Below are 16,521 nucleotides of genomic sequence, written 5' to 3'. Positions count from 1 at the left end.
GGTATTAAGGATTACAGCTGGCGGCATCTGTCCATACAGATAGGAATGTGCTTAGGGCCGGATCAATGTATAGTACAGCAGTGTCGCAGTATATACACTGGTTTGGCTAAAGTACTAACCAGAAAACACGGTTCTATAACACACTTTTGTAATACAGCAGCACCAACAGATTTGAACATTAACAAAACGTCTATTTCTGGAGGCAACAACATTGGGAACTTTGACATAAGCCTCAACAAAGTATTTTAATACACATGATGCTGACATTCCTACGGCAGGATGTGTTAGAGAAATGATGACAAGGCTATTTATCTCCAGCTGGATTGTAAACTCTATCACTACACTGTAACCTCTCAGACAATTGCTTTATCTCCTCTCTATCCCAAAATCCCCAGTGCTGACAGACAGTGATAGCCATATATGGTCCCTGGAACTCATTGGATCAGGCACACTTGATTCCTCAATTACACAACATCATTGCTCTTCATCTGCCCAGTGTCTTGGGCCTTACTGAATACACAAAAGGTCAGTTCACTCTCTGACCGCCAGTATTCAATCTGTAATCTACTAAAGATATTTAACCTTCCTTCAGGTTTAGCGTGATGAAGCTTTCGGTCTTTCAAAATCCCAAGTCATTGTGTTGGGGCTCTATCATTTTAATGTAACTCTAGTCTTACTGTGGTTCATTCAATGCAGGAGCTCAATGGAATACTATAGGTAATTAACTGGAACGTGGGATTTGTGTGCTGTGCTATGGACTGAAAGAGCAGGGTTCCGACCTCAGCCTCAGCAGACATCCGTACTCAGTTTCCTCCGAGGTAACAAGTAACAGATGCAGCTCCGGGTGAAACTGGCCATAAGAAGGAACAGAAAATTGCCTGGAGATGTGGAAATGTCCTTCCAGTCAATCCAGAGCAGACAGGCCGAGAGACAGAGAGAACACTGAAAAATGAAATAAAGTTCATAGAGAAAGGAGTTTTTCTGTAATAATTATTCTAATAATTGGGAAATCAACATATTCTAATGCACGAAGATGCTGAACTCCTTGTCATTCACCAACAATCTCGAATGCTCTGAGCTCCTGCATTACTTTATGTCACCAAGCCAATATTCCGTGAGCTCTTAAATGATAACCGTGTGGAGGAGATGGTTAAGAAAAATGATACACGTGTGTACATATAATATAAAAAAAGATACTGGTAGGTGGGAGAAGATTACCGGCAGTAATCCGGTCTCAGGCTTCAAATGAGTAACAAACTGCTCGAGGTTTGTTCTCACTGCTTGTGACAATATCTGAACCCCCTCAGTTGGATGCTTGCCTTATAATCCACTCCCACCCACCCAGTGTTCGCTGTGCCACTGCGTTTCTCGTGACAGGGCCACATCTTGTTACAGGGATGGGATCACAAAGCAGCTCATACACCGTGTTTCTCTCGTGGCTAAATGCCTGTGGTTCACTTGCTCTGCTCCGAATAATAAAAATACTGTGCCGAGGTCAGACACTTTAGGGATTAAGAATGGCACGCACAAAGAAAGTAAATGAAGCATCACCCCTCAGGTAGAAAGTAAGTTTCAGTCCTTTAATATCCTGACGTATGCACCATTAACCCAAACAGTTAGTATGCAGTCGTCCCGCCTGAACTATACAATCACAAATTAAACTAAATCGAACCACGATTCAAACAGAGGCAAACCATTACGAGGCATTCATTAAAATTCTAATTCCCGCTGAGTTCTACACGGCTTACTTTACATTGCGCTGTTTTATTGATTATTCTAATTCTGAAAAGTCAGCTTGCCACTCAGATTCCATTAGGGTCTGCACCACACAAGATGGCTGTTGAGTGTGTAAATGAAGCCTGTTCATAATTGCTTACATACTCATGACCTACTGCTTCCGTTTCATAGCTGCTTGAATTTATTTAGCAAATACGGTCAGTATATTACCGTAGTCAGTATATTACAGTATAGTCAGTATATTACAGTAGTCAGTATATTACAGTATAGTCAGTATATTACATTAGTCAGTATATTACAGTAGTCAGTATTTTACAGTATAGTCAGCATATTACAGTAGTCAGTATATTACAGTAGTCAGTATATTACAGTAGTCAGTATATTACAGTATAGTCAGCATATTACAGTAGTCAGTATATTACAGTAGTCAGTATATTACAGTATAGTCAGTATATTACAGTAGTCAGTATACTACAGTATAGTCAGTATATTACCGTAGTCAGTATATTACAGTATAGTCAGTATATTACAGTAGTCAGTATACTACAGTATAGTCAGTATATTACAGTAGTCAGTATATTACAGTAGTCAGTATATTACAGTATAGTCAGCATATTACAGTAGTCAGTATATTACAGTAGTCAGTATATTACAGTATAGTCAGTATATTACAGTAGTCAGTATACTACAGTATAGTCAGTATATTACCGTAGTCAGTATATTACAGTATAGTCAGTATATTACAGTAGTCAGTATACTACAGTATAGTCAGTATATTACAGTAGTCAGTATACTACAGTATAGTCAGTATATTACCGTAGTCAGTATATTACAGTATAGTCAGTATATTACAGTAGTCAGTATATTACAGTATAGTCAATATATTACAGTAGTCAGTATATTACAGTATAGTCAGTATATTACAGTAGTCAGTATACTACAGTATAGTCAGTATATTACAGTAGTCAGTATATTACAGTATAGTCAGTATATTACAGTAGTCAGTATTTTACAGTATAGTCAGTATATTACATTAGTCAGCATATTACAGTAGTCAGTATATTACAGTACTCAGTATATTACAGTAGTCAGTATTTTACAGTATAGTCAGTATATTACAGTAGTCAGTATATTACAGTATAGTCAGTATATTACAGTACTCAGTATATTACAGTAGTCAGTATTTTACAGTATAGTCAGTATATTACAGTACTCAGTATATTACAGTATAGTCAGTATATTACAGTACTCAGTATATTACAGTAGTCAGTATTTTACAGTATAGTCAGTATATTACAGTATAGTCAGCATATTACAGTAGTCAGTATATTACAGTAGTCAGTATTTTACAGTATAGTCAGTATATTACAGTAGTCAGTATATTACAGTATAGTCAGCATATTACAGTAGTCAGTATATTACTGTAGTCAGTATTTTACAGTATAGTCAGTATATTACAGTAGTCAGTATATTACAGTATAGTCAGTATATTACAGTACTCAGTATATTACAGTAGTCAGTATTTTACAGTATAGTCAGTATATTACAGTATAGTCAGCATATTACAGTAGTCAGTATATTACAGTAGTCAGTATTTTACAGTATAGTCAGTATATTACAGTATAGTCAGTATATTACAGTAGTCAGTATTATACAGTATAGTCAGTATATTACAGTAGTCAGTATATTACAGTATAGTCAGCATATTACAGTAGTCCGTATATTACAGTATAGTCAGTATATTACAGTACTCAGTGTATTACAGTAGTCAGTATTTTACAGTATAGTCAGTATATTACAGTAGTCAGTATATTACAGTATAGTCAGTATATTACAGTACTCACTATATTACAGTATAGTCAGTATATTACAGTAGTCAGTATATTACAGTAGAGTCAGTGTATTACAGTAGTCAGCATATTACAGTATAGTCAGTATATTACAGTATAGTCAGTATGTTACAGTAGTCAGTACATTACAGTAGAGTCAGTATATTACAGTATAGTCAGTAAATTACAGTAGTCAGTATATTACAGTAGATGCAGTATATTACAGTAGTCAGTATATTACAGTAGTCAGCATATTACAGTACGGTCAGTATATTACAGTAGTCAGTACATTACAGTAGAGTCAGTATATTACAGTAGTCAGTATACTACAGTATAGTCAGTATATTACCGTAGTCAGTATATTACAGTATAGTCAGTATATTACAGTACTCAGTATATTACAGTATAGTCAGTATATTACAGAAGTCAGCATATTACACTATAGTCAGTATATTACAGTATAGTCAGTATATTACAGTAGTCAGCATATTACAGTATAGTCAGTATATTACAGTAGTCAGTACATTACAGTAGTCAGTATGTTACAGTATAGTCAGTATATTACAGTAGTCAGTATATTTCAGTATAGTCAGTATATTACGGTAGTCGGTATATTACAGTAATCAGTATATTACAGTAGTCAGTATATTACAGTATAGTCAGTATATTACAGTAGTCAGTATATTACAGTACTCAGTATATTACGGTAGTCAGTATTTTACAGTATAGTCAGTATATTACAGTAGTCAGTATATTACAGTATAGTCAGTATATTACAGTAGTCAGTATATTACAGTATAGTCAGTATATTACAGTACTCAGTATATTACAGTAGTCAGTATTTTACAGTATAGTCAGTATATTACAGTACTCAGTATATTAGAGTATAGTCAGTACATTACAATAGTCAGTATATTACAGTATAGTCAGTATATTACAGTAGTCAGTATATTACAGTACTCAGTACATTACAGAAGTCAGTATATTACAGTATAGTCAGTATTTTACAGTATAGTCAGTATATTACAGTAGTCAGTATATTAGAGTATAGTCAGTACATTACAATAGTCAGTATATTACAGTAGTCAGTATATTACAGTAGTCAGTATTTTACAGTATAGTCAGTATATTACAGTAGTCAGTATTTTACAGTATAGTCAGTATATTACAGTATAGTCAGTACATTACAATAGTCAGTATATTACAGTAGTCAGTATTTTACAGTAGTCAGTATTTTACAGTATAGTCAGTATATTACAATAGTCAGTATATTAGAGTATAGTCAGTATTTTACAGTATAGTCAGTACATTACAGTAGTCAGTATATTACAGTAGTCAGTACATTACAGTAGTCAGTATATTACAGTATAGTCAGTATATTACAGTAGTCAGTATATTACAGTATAGTCAGTATATTACAGTAGTCAGTATATTACAGTATAGTCAGTATTTTACAGTATAGTCAGTATATTACAGTATAGTCAGTATATTACAGTAGTCAGTATATTACAGTATAGTCAGTATTTTACAGTATAGTCAGTATATTACCATAGTCAGTATATTACAGTAGTCAGTACATTACAGTAGTCAGTACATTACAGTAGTCAGTATATTACAGTAGTCAGTATATTACAGTATAGTCAGTATATTACAGTAGTCAGTATATTACAGTATAGTCAGTATTTTACAGTATAGTCAGTATATTACCATAGTCAGTATATTACAGTAGTCAGTACATTACAGTAGTCAGTATATTACAGTAGTGAGTATATTACAGTATAGTCAGTATATTACAGTAGTCAGTATATTACAGTATAGTCAGTATATTACTGTAGTCAGTATATTACAGTATAGTCAGTATATTACAGTAGTCAGTATATTACAGTATAGTCAGTATTTTACAGTATAGTCAGTATATTACCATAGTCAGTATATTACTGTAGTCAGTATATTACAGTAGTCAGTATATTACAGTACTCAGTATATTACAGTATAGTCAGTATTTTGCAGTATAGTCAGTATATTACAGTGGTCAGTATATTACAGTATAGTCAGTATATTACAGTAGTCAGTATTTTGCAGTATAGTCAGTATATTACAGTAGTCAGTATATTACAGTATAGTCAGTATATTACAGTATAGTCAGTATATTACAGTAGTCAGTATTTTACAGTATAGTCAGTATGTTACAGTAGTCAGTATTTTACAGTATAATCAGTATATTACAGTATAGTCAGTATATTACAGTAGTCAGTATTTTACAGTATAATCAGTATATTACAGTATAGTCAGTATATTACAGTAGTCAGTATTTTACAGTATAGTCAGTATGTTACAGTAGTCAGTATTTTACAGTATAATCAGTATATTACAGTATAGTCAGTATATTACAGTAGTCAGTATTTTACAGTATAGTCAGTATGTTACAGTAGTCAGTATTTTACAGTATAATCAGTATATTACAGTATAGTCAGTATATTACAGTAGTCAGTATTTTACAGTATAGTCAGTATATTACAGTATAGTCAGTATTTTACAGTATAGTCAGTATATTACAGTAGTCAGTATTTTACAGTATAATCAGTATATTACAGTATAGTCAGTATATTACAGTAGTCAGTATTTTACAGTATAGTCAGTATATTACAGTATAGTCAGTATTTTACAGTATAGTCAGTATATTACAGCGCAATCAGTAACTATTGGTAACTAAAAAAGGAAGAGTGAGTGGTGCAAATTGGAAATAAAAAATGAAAATGCTGGCAATGCACAGCAGGTTGGTCAGCATCTGAAACATAAGAAGTCAGTAACTGCAGCAATATGTTGTTCTAATCTAGCAAATCCAATACAAATTATTGAGTGAAAACAGATCATGGATGTAAGGAGCCAGTACAATGAAATTGCTTCCTATCTCGACTTTATTTTTTCTCCTCTTGTCCAGTCTCTTGCCACCTACATCCACGACTCTTCTGACGCCCTCTGCCACTTTAACAGTTTCCAGTTTCCCGGCCCCAACTGCCTCCTTTTCACTATGGACGTACAATCCCTCTACACCTCCATCCCCCATCAGGATGGCCTGAGGGCGCTCCGCTTCTTCCTTGAACAGAGGCCCAACCAGTCCCCATCCACCACCACCCTCCTCCACCTGGCTGAACTTGTTCTCACATTGAACAACTTATTCTTTGACTTCACTCACTTCCTCCAAATCAAAGGTGTTACTATGGGAACCTGCATGGGTCCTAGCTATGCCTGCCTTTTCGTGGGATATGTGGAACACTCTTTCTTCCAGTCCTGCTCAGGTCCCATCCCTCACCTCTTTTTCCGGTACATTGATGACTGTATCGGTGCCGTTTCCTGCTCTCACCCTGAACTAGATAATTTCATCCACTTTGCTTCCAATTTCCACCCTTCCCTCACCTTCACATGGTCAATCTCCGACTCTTCCCTTCCCTTCCACGACTTCTCCGTCTCCATCTCTGGGGATAGGTTATTGACAAACATTCACTACAAGCCCACTGACTCCCACAGCTACCTGGACTACACTTCTTCCTACCCCGCTTCCTGTAAGGACTCTATACCATTCTCCCAGTTTCTCCATCTCCGCCGCATCTGCTCTGACGATGCCACCTTTCCATGCCAGTGCTTCTGACATGTCTTCCTTTTTCCTCAACCGAGGGTTCCCCTCTACCATGGTTGACACGGCCCTTGACCATGTCCATTCTATCTCCCACACTTCTGCCCTCACCCCTGCCCCTCCCTTCTGGAACCATGATAGTGTCATCACCTTTCACCCCACCAGCCTCCACATTCAATGGATCATCCTCTGCCATTTCGGCCACCTCCAGCGTGATCCCACCACCAAACGCATCTTCCCCTCACCTACTCTTTCAGCATTCTGAAGGAACCGTTCCCTCCATGACACCCTGGCCCACTCCTCTATCACCCCCAACACCACTTCCCCTTCACCTGGCACCTTCCCATGCAAGTGCAGGTGATGCAACACATGCCCTTATACCTCCCCACTTCCCACTATCCAGGGCCCCAGACACCCCTTCCAGGTGAAACAGCGATTTACTTGTACTTCTTGCAATTTAGTATACTGTATTCGCTGCTCACGACGTGGTCTCCTCTACATTGGGGTGACCAAACGCAGATTGGGTGACCACTTTGTGGAACACCTCCGTTTAGTCCGTAAGGGTGACCCCGAGCTTCCCGTCGCCTGTCACTTTAATTCTCTGCTCCACTCCCACTCAGACCTCACCGTCCTCGACCTCTTGCATTGTTCCACTGAAGCTCAGCGTAAGCTCGAGGAACAGCACCTCATCTTCTGATTAGGCACTTTACAGCCCTCTGGACTCAACATAGAGTTCAACAATTTCAGATCATAACCTCGGCCCCTATCATATATATATATTTTTATCCACCCTTTTTGCTTGTGTCTTTTCTTCTCCCCCACATGGCAGCTGTCTTTCATTCTGCCAGCACAATTTACACTTCATCTAGAGCCATCCTTTGTTTCTTAACCTGTCCCATTACCATCTCCTTTTGCCTTGAATATCTCTTAATGTCTCTTAACCTCTCCTGTCTTCTATCCTATCACAGACCTTCCCTTTTGTTCTTTCATCCCCTCCCCCTTTCCCAGCCCCCACACTTGCTTAAAAATCTGTTCCATTTCCTGCTTTTTTCCAGTTCTGACGTAAGGTCATCGACCTGAACCGTTAACTCTGTTTCTCTCTTCACAGATGCTGCCAGACCTGCTGAGTATATCCAGCATTTTCTGTTTTTATTTCAGATTTCCAGCATCTGCAGTATTTTCTTTTTGTACAATGAAATCTTCTTCTGATTTCCTTCCTTGGCACCAACACTACATCTTGGGCAGCAATGTTTCGCAACACATCCTCCGAGGGGTTTTGTTCAGGAAGTGATCCATAAATTAAAAAATAATATTGTATGTTTGATTCAGGAAAACTTATTTCTCAGAAGTGACTGGTGGAAGTACCTTCTCCCTGAAGCTGTGATTTCAAATGCCAGTCTGTCTGAGAACAGCGTGCTTTTTCCTGCCCTCTTGTGTTTCAATGTGCTCTGAAGAGAATTTGATAATCAGACCACTTTTCTTTCTTGGCATATTTGGCATGTAGTTGAAAACTCTCACAAGAAAATTAATAACTGGAATGTCATGTCTATAGCAGACCCTCCGTCTTTTTGGATGAATTTAATTTTAAATGTGCAGGCCAGTTTTTCTTGGACATGTTAATAGCAGTTAATGCAGGTCTGTGACAACTTCTGCCACCAACTTTGAAGTATGGTACCATGTTCAAACGCTGTGGCAAGACTTCAAGATCCACTTAACAATTGAAGTTCTGAATTTCCTTTGAGCTTCCAAAATTCGCACTCGGATCTTATTTTGAATGATTAAAACAATATTTGCCCTACTACCCCAGTGACTCACGTCAGCTTATCCCAGTGAGTCACACAGCTCAAGGAGATCACAGGGACAATCTCCAATTACATACTGAGCGAGCTGATTGCAGACAGAGTGGCGCAAAGGGTCTTAGCACCCCTGAGTTAGGGAGAGGAAATTGGAAAAGGATCCCCCTCTTGATCACTATGCATTGCCCCTCCTAGTTGAATGTGTGCATTGGGGGTGAATTTCCTCGGGACTTCTGTCGTAAACTCGGCGGGAGTTACAGCGGTGGAGCGGGGGAAGTCCCGAGGAAATTCACCTGCAGCGTTTTATGTTCCCTTAGAATGTTCATACTTATCTCTGTAAAATACTATAAAATTCTGTCCAGCAAATGCTTTGGTTTCTCTTCAGACCTTTACTATCCTTGTTTAAAACAAGAAACTAGATTCGGTTAAATCCAGAGAGACATAGATGACTTTACCGAGAAATGTTGTGGTCATATCAGATAATATGCACATCTGTGCAACACATCCTGTTTAGCCAATCGTTCGGCGATTCAGATGAAACAAAAGGAGCAGACACTTAAAAACATACTGTACACACAGAAATTAAACCGCTGGCTCTTTTTAAAAATACACACACATTTTCAATGAGAAAATATATGCACAGAAATAATTTCTGGAAAGCCTAAAGTATAATTAAACTGGTGCATGGAATCACAATTATATTTGTTAAAGAAAAATCACAAACTGAAATCTATACTTAAAAAAATGAGTGTTTTGTTGTAAAAAAATACTATCAATAGTCATTGTCGAGCAGTTGAACTGTGTTTATTCTCAGTAATGGTACCTACATTTGATTAATGTTTCTGACACGCTGATATAAAAGTGCTGGCGTCACTGGGTACTGTACCTGAACAACCTCTGACTTGGCCTGTCTCTTCACAGAAAGAATAGTCGCTACTAGCAGGCACATACAAGACTCCTGACCCTACAGCCACTCACCCATACCCTAACGAAGTCACACCACCACCTCCTGACGTCACGGTCCATTCAATAATGAGCAACACCATCAAGGCTTTCAGTTTTAATGGCAGTAATTAAGAGAAAGTGTCATGAAGGACGATTGCCTATCAAACTAGTAATATGAAAAACTACATCTGTAAGAAGTGACAGCAGCTTCCATGTATCCCTTTTATTTAGTGACATTGATCAGTGCAAGAGATCGCCTGCACATACAAAAATGAAATAAGGCTTTTCAGGTGCTCGGCCACATCCATTCATATGTGCCTGGAATTGGAGGCAATTCAAAACTAGGACTGCCCACATACTGATTTTTGATCTTAGTTTGGTCATCAGGAAAGTCCAGTATGAAGATGAGGTGCTTATTATTCTATATAAAGGAAGGGAAACTCTAAAGGTACAACCACGCCAGGCTGCTCCCAGAAAACTTCCAGTGGCTCATTACAGACCAACATTGGCAAAAGCCTGGCATTAGGTTAGCCCACTCTCCCAGTCCAGGAACGCTACCAAGACAAGAAAACCGTAACACAAATTATAGTGAAATAGCAGTTTATAATAAGATGATTGTAACACACAGCCATTTTGTGAAGCCCTTTTTTTTAGTAGGACAATACAATTGGAAAATGATGACACACAAATGCTCCTTTCAGAGTCCTAGAGTAGCTAAACAGACACTTAACCGATGTAACTGATGAAAGGTTTGTTGATCCATCTATGGAGTGCCCTCACCATCAACTCCACAACCCCTTGCCTGGCCATTGTCTGCGGTTGAACCAGACTGTTTGCATCATTGCTGTCCTGGCTGGCCTCCTGTTTCCACTCTCTTTAAACTCCAGGTTAGTCAAAACTCTGCTACCCATATTCCATTACTCAGCTCTCTCTGGCCCACCCATCCGGGTCCCCCATGCCTCAAATGCATGAATTCTCTTCCTTGTGTTTAAATCCCTCCACAACTTTGCTCCTCTTTATTGCCATTTCGTCCTCCAGCCCTACAACACCCTGAACTCTCCATTCCTCTGACTCCAACCTCTTGTGTATCTCCTTCGCCTCACCCTCCCTTGACAGCTGTGCCTTTCCCAGATTCCCACAAAGTGAACTTTCTCAGAATGCTGTTACTTTCAGATTGTAATGGCAGAGTTTTACAGAAGTGGACAAGCTCAGCTCCTGCAGTTTGACTATGATTAGCAGCGTTGATGTTACACAAGAAGTAGGAGCAGGAGTAGGCCATACGGCCCCTCGGGCCTGCTCCGCCATTCAATAGGATCATGGCTGATCCGAACCTAGACTCACGTCCACTTCCCTGCCCTCTCCCCGTAACCCCTAATTCCCTTATCTGCTAGGAAACTGTCTATCTCCGTTTTAATTCTATTTAATGTTGCAGCTTCCACAGCTCTCTGGGGTAGCAAATTCCATAGATTTACTACCCTCTGAGTAAAGAAGTTTCTCATATTGGGTTGAATTTCCCCCCATTATACACAGTGGTATTCTCTAACCCTGATGGTGCTGTCGTGGGTAATTCTCATATGTAATACTTCGAAGCACTGTACTGATCACGGCTATGATAAAAGCTGAGATAGAAATGGCAGAACCTAATCGCCCGACCTGCCTGCATGAACTGGGCACAGGGAATGATCCCTGAACCTGAGCGTTTGGGCCCGAGGTGCACCCGATATTGGGCCTCGGACTTCATTTAAAAGTCCTGCGGAAACCTGCTGGGCTTCCCCAGGCAGCTCGCCGGCGAAGAGGCTTCGAATTTTGGGCTGCTGCATCGCCAGCAACGGCCTCGGGTAAGTGCCTAAAGGGGAAGGGAAGACGATCGAGAGGGAGGGGAGTCAAGGGGGCAATCGGGAGGGCGGGGGTGGGGTGCGAGCCGTGGCCGTCAGCGGCCCATGGTTTTACCAGAGTCCCCATGTACACGCTCCAACCGAGTTTCTCTTAGATCGGAGACAGAGATAGTTGAGAGCTGTCGTTTTGCTCTTCTACACTTTGCTGAAGAAGCTATGCCACACAGTTGGAGCAGCACAGAGCCTCATCATTCAGTGATGAACTTCACTTTGAATTCAGATGCAAAAATCCAAGCAAAAACAAGGGAGACAGGAGCGTGGGTGATAGTAGGTGCATGAAAATGAGAAGTGTGTGGATTCTGTTGCTTGAGGAACAGCATCTCTTTACTGCAGACCATAATCTGTTTTATCTTGTAGATTTGCGGATTGGATGTAAATTGTAATTAATGTTAAAAGGAATTTACTTTTCAGTTGAAAGATCCAGCTGCCGCCGGGGGTGGGGTGGTTGCTGAAGAATCACCACTTCTACTGGTTTGGCATCTTTTCTGAATTCCACAGGTGAATTATCGAGATTGCATGGCCGTCAGTCTCCGGCTAATGTCCCTGAGCAAGGTGCAGATTAGAACAGCAACAGCACCGTCCTCTCTCCATCCTCAGTCCTTCTCTGGAAAAGGAACGTGGTCCGTCAGAATGTAGGAACATGCGTATGTTCAGTAAAGCAAGTGGACAATGCCTGTCTGAAATAAAACCTCGTGTTCTGATCATATCATTTACAAACGTTCATTTATTGTGAATCTATAGTGGAATCAGGGCAATGTTTATTTTTCTAGCAAAGCCCCTCACATCCATTTGATATCTTCCGCACCGCACCCCGAGGTGAAGTATAAAAGGGACAGAGTTTTCACTCTGATAGTCTAATTCTGCTTCAGAACCCTCAACTCTTTACCGTGGAATTATTCAGAGGAAATAAACCAGAAGTTCACTGCCGATACCTCCAGACAAATAAGCTACACTGAATTTCTTCCCATTCCCCACCCCAAATCTAAATCCTCGAGGAAATTGTATGGAGTTAGGTTCCTGTGGATTTGAACTAGTGGAGCACTTTAGAGACACAAAGTATAAATGGACTGTTATTGGAGTGAGAGTCCTGTAATGCTATGCATAATTAATCAGAGCTGGGCTGTCAGAATTTGAAGACAGATTGTGCCGCTTTGTGAATAGAAGACCCTGTAAGTACAGCTCCAATTCCTGTAATGATCTTCGGTGTAAAGACTAAATTACCATAATGCTGCGCAGTGAACTGTGTCCAGGCCTGAACAATCTGCAGAGAAACAGCAATCAAGATTCAGATCCCACTGAAAATGCTAATGTTTTCTCCTCACATATTTCAGGCCCATCTCGCTTCTGAACTGTGATAGTTTGGCATGATACAGTAAGTGCAGACGGATTGAGTGTCACTAATACATGGCACTGCCTTACCCAGGGCTGTGATTGCGTCATTAAACGGGAGAGAGTAACGTCAGAGAGTTCAGAGGCTGCTCATGAATTAGCAATTAACTTCATTTCTGTAAATTCCTTCAAATCACCATGTAATTAGTTTACAGGAGCAATGGCATCTGAGTATAGAAGATTAAGGGGTGATCTAATTGAGGTATTTTAGATGATTAGACCAGTTGATGGGATAGATAGAGAGAAATTATTTCCTCTGGTGGGAGAGTCCAGAACAAGGGGATATAACCTTAAAATTAGAGCCAGGCGGTTCAGGGGTGATGTCAGGAAGCACTTCTTCACACAAAGAGCAGTGGAAATCTGAAACTCTCTCCCCCAAAAAGCTGTTGAGGCTGGAGGTCAAATGAAAATTTCAAAACTGAGACTGATAGATTTTTGTTGGGCATGGGCATTAAGGATTGCAGCACCAAGGTGCGTTAATGGAGTTAAGATACAGATCAGCCATGATCTAATTGACTGGTGGAACATGCTCCAGGGGCTGAATGGCCTACTGCTGTTCCTATTTTCCAAATCAAAGTTTAGAATGTCCTATGACGTGAAGGATTCCGACTGGAGGTGACATCAAGGACTGTTTTACTTTAACAGCAACCTTATTCTAAATCTCAAATAAATGTTTACTCTGTTGAGCTATTTTGGGAAGTGTAGATTTTACGACTGGGGTTCAGACCAACTGAGAGCTCAGCAGTGCATGAATTTCACACAGGCAGCATCATAACTCTGACCCCTGTGCAAAATCCTAGCGTTACCATCATTAAAACAACAGGTGCATGCTCCAGGTGTGGGGACTGCCTGCGACTGGTAGCTCACCAAAGAACGGGAAATTGTACCTTGCCACAGGATTGAAAGACCTGCAAGAATCCTGTAACTTAAAACTGGGGACACAAGCAACCCTTTATCAAAATAAATGCCTGGAATACATTAGGCTGTGGAAAGGCCCCGTTCTCTGATGGGGCCATCAAGATTCCTTTCAAGGAAGTGAGGCAGTGGAGAGAATCCCACTTTGGCAATGAGAGCCTGAGATTTGCAAGAAGATTAGCCCAATCGGAATGATGCCTTTTTGTTCAATATAACATGGTATTGGCTTCTTACTTGCTGTCAAAGTACACGCATATGAAAAGATGTCATATTTATTCTGATATAAATAAATTATTTTGCCAGGACCAGGTGTCCAAGAAAGGAATCAATTATTTAATTCAAATGCAAATGTCTTGTGGGATTGATTCTTCAAAAACAGCAACAAGCACTTTTAAATACACACATACATTTGATTGAAAGCTTCTTTTTGTACTTAAAGAACAGTTATTTAAATTGTGCCTGGTCATTTTTTGGAAAGTATTTCTCAACCTGTCCTGTTCGAATTGGAGAGACCATGTGAAGCATTCAAGGAGAAATAGGCCTGAGAGATTCCATGGATGTTGATAATGAACCGCCGCATAAGAATATTATCTACATTATAGTTTAGCGCAGCGATCATGACTATTTGCTATTTTGTATGTACTTGTGAAGATAGTTAACGTTAATAAATACAGTAAACTCTACAGTGCATCACTGCTAATGTTCAGCTTGTTCTACATTTGATGGGCAATTAAAGCTTACATAGTCTAGTTAAGTGTTTATTCCCACCGTGTGTCCTAACGGTTCCCCGCCCAGAAGTACAAGTTCCCCCTCAGATCTTCCACTAGGCCCCTCCAAAAACACACAGGGCCGGGCTGCCCACATAATACCGGAATTGATGCAGCCATCCTGGGAAGTAATCCTGAGAAGTTGCTGTTGACATATAGCAGCCAACCACCTCACACACTCCAGCCACGAAGTAGTACCTAGAAGAAGCTAGGAGAACTTAAATCACCCACGGTCACCAAGGGAAAGCACCATGGTAGCAAGCAGTACCTACACACAAACAATGATTGATATTAAAATATGGTTGCACGACAGTTGTTTGTGCTAAGAGTGTTCTTGCCAAGGCTTGGGAGCTATTTCATCAGGTGACACAAATGACAGAACTGTGAGTTGCATTGAAAAGGAAATACACAGTAAGTGAAGGCATATGTGCAGAGTACATGAGAAGATGTAGATAGGGATGTTATTATTGTGGACACTTTTCTAAATTAAGCAGTCTCCTGAATGGAAGCTTCATAAATTTCTCACAGCTGTCACCACAACATTTCTGCAGCTACTGATCTGCTCAACGACACCCTCACCTCCACCGTTGATGCCCTAGTCCCAATTAAAACCATTACTCCCTATCACCCTAGTCGGTCCCCCTGGTACAGCCCTCATCTCCACTCCCTTAAGTCCAAGGGAGGCAGACTTGAACGCATATGGCGGACAATTGGTTCAGCCATTTACCGCCAGATCTGGCTGGACCACATAAAACACTGTCGGGTCCTGCTCTCGTCTGCCAAAACTGCTCACTATTCCAGAATTAACCAAGAATGCAAAGGTAGCCCCCGGCTTCTTTTCTCTATTGCAAACTGTCTTCTTAAACCCCTCTCCCCTGTCTCCTCCACCCTCATCGCCAACAACAAGTGCAATGCGCTCATGGACTTCTTTGTCACTAAGATTGAGACCATCTGATCATCTGCCACATCCTTCCCTTCCCTTAGCCCACCGGGCCAAATTTCCTCTAAGGTTCCCCCCTGCCCGAGCCCTGAACTCGCATCTGTCTCTAGTTCTCTCCTATCTCCACTCATGCCCTCTCCGAACTCATTTTGTCCATGAGACCCTCCTCTTACTCCCTCAACCCTAGGAACAAATTTTAAAACATTCCCACTAAACTGCTGATCACCCAACTTCCCTTCCTGGCTCCCATGTTAGCTAGTATTGTCCCCCTCTCCTTCAAATCTGCAGTTATCATCCCTCTCCTCAAAAAAACAACCCTTGACTCCTTCCGTCCTTGCAAACTACCGTGCCATCTCCAACCTCCCTTTCCTCTCCAAAGTCCTTGAATATGTTGTCGCCTTTCAAATCCGTGCCCATCTTTCCCAGAACACCATGCTTGAATCCCTCCAATTAGGTTTCTGCCATTGCCACTGTACCAAAACGGCTCTTATCAAAGTCATAAATGACATCCTATGTAACTGTGACAAAGGTAAACTATCCCTCCTCGTCTGCAGCCTTTTATACGGTTGACCATACCATCCTCCTCCAACGCCTCTCCACCATCGTCCAGCTGGGTGGGACTGCACTTGCCTGGTTCCATTCTTAACTAATTGTAGCCAGAAAATCACCTGTAA

The sequence above is a fragment of the Somniosus microcephalus genome, chromosome 25, assembly GCF_052327205.1.
Source record: "Somniosus microcephalus isolate GS21.2 chromosome 25, FLI_Smic_1.0, whole genome shotgun sequence".
In the NCBI taxonomy this organism is placed as follows: domain Eukaryota; kingdom Metazoa; phylum Chordata; class Chondrichthyes; order Squaliformes; family Somniosidae; genus Somniosus; species Somniosus microcephalus.
This window is presented reverse-complemented; position numbering follows the sequence as displayed.